The following is a 6,000-nucleotide window of genomic DNA, read 5'->3' on the forward strand; positions in this document are numbered from 1 at the left end:
TCCGTCTACTATTTTACTGTATACCAAAGTTTAGCTATTAATTGAACCCAACATAATATTAAACAACATGAACTCCATATTAACTTTTATTTTAATGAACATAACAAACAAATTATTCGTCAAAATTCAACAACTTTTTATCTAAACACAAAAGGGTCTATTACATACCATAACAATTATAATGACCAGATTTCACTACACTACAATACACTTACGAACCGAAATAGGTAGCCATTGCAAATCACTACTTTTTGGGGTTAGAAAAACTACACAATAAACCATTTCCAACCACATTCCCTAGTCGCTAAAGTCGATTTTTAAACAGAACAGGCCTACAACAAATTCGCGCCACCCGCGGCGATTGTTTTGGGCGAATATTTTTTTAATTCTTTGTTGCATTTTTTTTTTTATTTTATTGTTAGTAAAGCTAAATAGCGTATGTAATTCATGTTCAAATTGGATCGAGGGCTTGTCGTTAATCTTTTGTTTGTATTGTTAAATAAAATATTTAGTTCTTTCATCCCGTATTGTAGATTGTAGGTATTTAATATTTTATACCTTTACACACGATCGGCTGTGAAATAAATAGACAGGCGATGGAAAAATGAAAGTGATGCCGCTTCTAGGCATTTTTTTTTTTTTTGTATTGTATTGGTGTTTTTTTTATCTATGATGGGTATATTTCTGTCATATTTGGTGTAACTTATTTTTATTTATTTTGAAAATACACTTTATGTTCTCATATCGTCTGCCATAATATTACTGATAGATAGGCTGACGGATAATTCAATTTGACGTTTCATAATTTAGGATTAACTGAAATAAAGGCTTTGACTTAGACTTTGTAGTCAAACTTTTGGCCTTCGAAATACCTCGGAGCGAAAGAACACCTAGCGTGTTACCAAGGCTCTGGCTTGAAGAGCAGAACTAGGAAGGGGGTGGTTTTTAGTCAGTAAGAGTCTGACACCCTCTCGCCTCACCCAAGGCGGGACTGAGTCACTGAATGATTGTCCCTACTCAAAAAATGCGTTCAATTGCATTTTGTCGTCGAAAGGACCGAAAACCTCTGCTTAGTCTATTTTTAAGAAAGAAAAAATGTTCCTAAATTCATAAATGGTCACCAATCCACAAATTAACAGTGACAAACGCAACTTAACCTAATCACAGAAGACCCGCTTAGTAACTTAGACCCAAAACTCACAATAGCTTCTCACACAACACAATAATATAAGTACATATATCTCGTAAATAATAAAATGGAGATACCTACCTACCTATCTATTTATGTATGTATGTGTGTGTGTTGAAGGGAAGGAGAGGGGAGGACTTTTATTATATTTGTAGGATTCCGTCAAAAATGTACGGGATGATGCGACGTCGTGCGTAAGATACATATTTATATGGTAATGGGGCGTCCTAAGTGAGGAGAGGGAGTGTGTTTTGTTTTATTGGGGTTTTTTCTATTAAATATTGAGGGAACTGGAAAATAGTTTCCAGTGTTCCATGACCAATCAGAAAAATTGTGAAATCTACTTAAGGAAACAGGCTTTTCTTTTTTCTCCATCTACTTAAACTATTTAAGTAAACAGCGTTTCTTTTTTCTCAATTGTACATGACAAATTTTATTTTAATGTCAGTCTTGTAGATTATTATAAAACATTAGATACCTACGTATTTTTTATTTTCTTACGGAAACAAATACTTTCGAAGATATTATATCGATTTCAAATATCGCGTGACGTCACTTCTAGTTACGTTTTATACGTAGAAATGACGTATTTGCTCCCACTCCTAAACTTTGATTCGTTTTATCTAAGTATCGTTATTTTATATGACAAAATAAAAAATACGTGTCTAATATTTTTCATTACCTAACGGACGGACTAAATAGATTTTTAATTTTCATACCCCATCATTATACAATAATATATGTAACTTTTTAATAAAAAGTGTATGCCACAGACGACAGCCGTGTATCCGCCGCGTATGATTCAATGATACACCCGCGCCTCGCCCCGATCCTCTAAACTCCCAACAAATCCGGTAAGTAGCACTCTTTATTATATTACTATATATAATACCGACTGTCTTTCTGTTTGTCAATAAATTATACTTCGCACGCGCTTTTGAAGATGTTGGGGGCAGATTTCCAAAAAAGTTTTTTTATTTTATTGGTATCTATGACAAGAATTGGCCGAAAAAAGGTCTAAATAGAGAGGAGTGGAAGGAGGGTAAGGAGGCCTTTGCATTGCAGTGGGATGACCATGGCTGAAATATAAATCTAATTGGTAGTTACAAATAGTTCTCATATCGATCTTGAAAATTGTAGGTTCAATACAAAGCATACAAACTTTCACTCCCCATTTTAGGAAAGTAAATTAGAAAGTAGTATAGTTAGAAAGAAACAAAACAATACAATTATGAATATGGTTAAAACAATTGCTCGTTCTTCTCCATAGGAATCTATACTTTGCAACGAGCAAATAGCTTCACTAGAGGACTGACCGACAGACAGACGTTATTAATATTATTATATTTGCTTTGACGTTCAAAAGTGCTTCCTTGGCCTATTTGAAATAACTTTTGACTTTTTGACAATTTGCTAAATTTTTTAGAAGCCACTTTATTCCTATAATTTTACAAGCCTGTCCACGATACGCCACTAGTATCGGAACATCAGACAAATCCAATTCTGTAATAACACCAATATTGCCGATGCCCTGTGAGAATGTACGCTTTGATCATATACCTTTCTCTTTTTAATTTCATTTTCATTACTTTGTACTGGTACAAGGTAATTGATTGGAAAATAGGCAATATTTATACATATACATACCTATAGCGCCCTTAGTATTATCCATATTTATCAAACGAAATATTACCAATAGCATTTTTTTTTTATTGAGGGCGGAAATCATCCAATGACTTCTCCCGCTTTGGGCGAGGCGAGAGGGAGTGTCAGACTCTTACTGACAAAAAACCACCCCGTTCCTACTCCTGCTTTTCGAGCCGGAGCCCTGGTAAACACGCTAGGTAGTCCGCAGCTCCGGATTTTCCATCAGTCTGTCTGTCAGTGATGCTAGGTGCTCGTTCCAAAGTGTAGCTTCGAATAGAGAAGAACAAGCAGGAAACTCCATCCTTACTATTTTAAAAATGTCATTTTAAAGAGTCTAAGAGAAACAGGTGATTTTTCCTCACAATTTTCAAATATTATAATCTAATTTGAATTTGACGCGCTGAAATGAGTGGCTAGTATTGACATATCGTTGACAGTAGGGTCTGTCTACAAGGAGTATGTAGGTTATTATGGCAACTACTTATAAGAACTCGACCAACGAGACAGCCCGACGAACCTTTTTTTTTTTTTTTTTTTTTTTGAGGGGGAAAATCATCCAATGACTTCTCCCGCCTTGGGTGAGGCGGGAGGGAGTGTCAGACTCTTACTGACTAAAAACCTCCCCGTTCCTTCTCCTGCTTTGAGCCGGAGCCCCGGTAACCTTTTACGTTGTCCGCAGCTCCGGATCAGGCATCAGCCCTACTGGGCCCCATCTGTGATGGTCTGATAGTTTTTTGAGGCGCGCGCGGAACGCGACGCGCTGTACGCACGGGTCTGGTTGTGGTCGGGCGGCGAGCTACCCTTACTCGCCGTCCGCAGACCCGCACTTACGGTGGCCGGAGATCGTCACGCGATCCCCGACGCCCAGAGTGTCTTCTGCGGCGGCTGGGGCGTGAGGAGGATCGTTCCCTCACGCGCTCCGCCTCCTCCTTAGCTAGCATGACTGCTTCGCAGAAGGAGGAGACGGCGTCCCATTCCCCCTCGCTCCGCACCATGGCCTGAACCAAAGCCGGACGCGAGAGGTCACCGTCGCTGATCACATCCCTGAGGACACGGCGGTGCTCAGCCCATGCAGGGCACACCGCTACTGTATGCTCCACCGTGTCCTCCGGGTGATCCACGCAATGCCGACACCCGGGCGTTTCCTCCCGCCGAATCCGAAACAGGAACCTACCGAAACTTCCGTGTCCGGTAAGCACCTGCGTCAGGCGGTAGGTGAGGACGCCGTGACGCCTCTCTAGCCACTCCTCAAAGAGGGGACTTACCGCTGATATAACAGCGAGCCCAAGCCCGACGAACCTACTACAATATTATTAGTATTACACAACTAAGTCGGCGTACTCAATGCCTCAAAGTAAGTACCCGCCTTATAAATACTTGAACGTCTCAATAAATTCACAAGTAGGTAACAAAGGCACTGTTACTGCGGTCACCTTATTGTGTGCTGTCGTAATGATATACAATACGTTAAGTGTTAGTGAATGTCTGTCGGTCCGTCTGTCCGTCAGTCCGTAATCCAAAGGAGGTGATCGCATTGATACATGTTTGGTAAGAGGCCTTTCAGATTGTTGGTGTCGTGCGATTTTGTTAAGATAGTGATTCTAAAGTTAGTACTGTTTTAGGTGATATATGTTCTCTAGAAATGTTTCGTCATAAATACTCTAAATTGAAAAGTTTTATAATATCTTAGGTGAATATTTTTACCATAGGTATTTAGGCAGTCATTAATTCAATTTCGTATGGATTTTACCTAAAAATGAGGGATCTTAGAAATAATCACTGATACTTTTCTGGTTTTTTAGACTTCCACAACAGCTATGATACAAAATTAAGAAAGCTCTTCAAATTAAAAACCAAACACATAACCTACTACGACTACTTCACAGACTACAAAACCGCGCGACACCGTTCATATGAAAGGCCTTAACTATACAGCGAAATATTTCTTCGAATTACGCAACCGAGCTATTGTGCCTACACCATTGTTGATATATTTACGTTAATGCTTACCCAAGTGAGAATTTAATGCGATATAGCTACTTAGACATTGTGTTAAAGTGCCTGGGATTATCCTTCAAGTAACCGACGGCACTATACGTCTTATTGATAGTTAATTCGGCTACTTTTTGCGTAAATCTATTGTCAGCCGTACAATGTAATTGTTGGCACCACTACTCTTGCCGCGGGTGTCGTTGGATCTGACTAATGGACTATACTACATATTATTTGACAGAGATTGGGCAGCAGCGAACTCAAAAAGTCCAAAAAGTTAAAATTATTTATTACAAATAGACCAGGAAGGCACTTTTGAACGTCAAAGTAAATATATAACGTCTGTCTGTCAGTCAGTCATCTAGTGAAGCTATTTGCTTGTTGCAAAGTGTACCTTCATATGGAGAAGAATGGCAAGAAACTCCAATAGTTACTCTTTTTCAATCAGGTTTATGATACAATTCTTGGTTACATTGTTTCGATTGCTTGAACTAAGACTAATATTCAGCCAAAGTGAGAGAAAAAGAAAATAACCTTGAGGACAACACTCTGAATTCTCTGAACTATTTTAATTGCGATATCTTGCCAAGAGTTGAGGCAGCTCCGATAGGTAGGCCCAGCTACCACTTTACAAAGTAGCAGTCAGTCAAGTCCAAAAACTGGTAAAATTATAATTACAATGAAAAAAAAATTACATTAATTTAAATACCCATTAAAAATTTAAAAAAAGGAATTGGACAACGCTACACTTTTAACATAAGAGCCGCATCACACGAGCCTAAAAAAACGCGACGACAATTCGCTATTATTCTCAGTTACTTGTGTAACTCGATACTGATGTTTTCGTCACCGGTGTTAAGTCGGTGACAACTGCCACCGATCGTAACAAAGATTAGCCATCGATTACCTGGATTACTTAGTTTAAAAGTAAAAGTGTTTTTAAAGATTACTTCGGAAAGATAGTCGAGTTTTTGAAGTGAATTGAGATGAGCTTGGGTATTTAAAATGTAGTTGTTTGTGTTGATGCTGTTTGATTTTGATGTAGGTTTTGATTTGTAAAACGTATTTGATAGTTTAATTTCATCTGTAGGTATTAACATACATGTGCCGCGCTTATTGTGATGCCGCATTTGTAAAGAGTGTTTAATTTAGCTCAAAAAGAAAAATGTACT

The sequence above is a fragment of the Spodoptera frugiperda genome, chromosome 13 (assembly GCF_023101765.2).
Source record: "Spodoptera frugiperda isolate SF20-4 chromosome 13, AGI-APGP_CSIRO_Sfru_2.0, whole genome shotgun sequence".
In the NCBI taxonomy this organism is placed as follows: Eukaryota; Metazoa; Arthropoda; class Insecta; order Lepidoptera; family Noctuidae; genus Spodoptera; species Spodoptera frugiperda.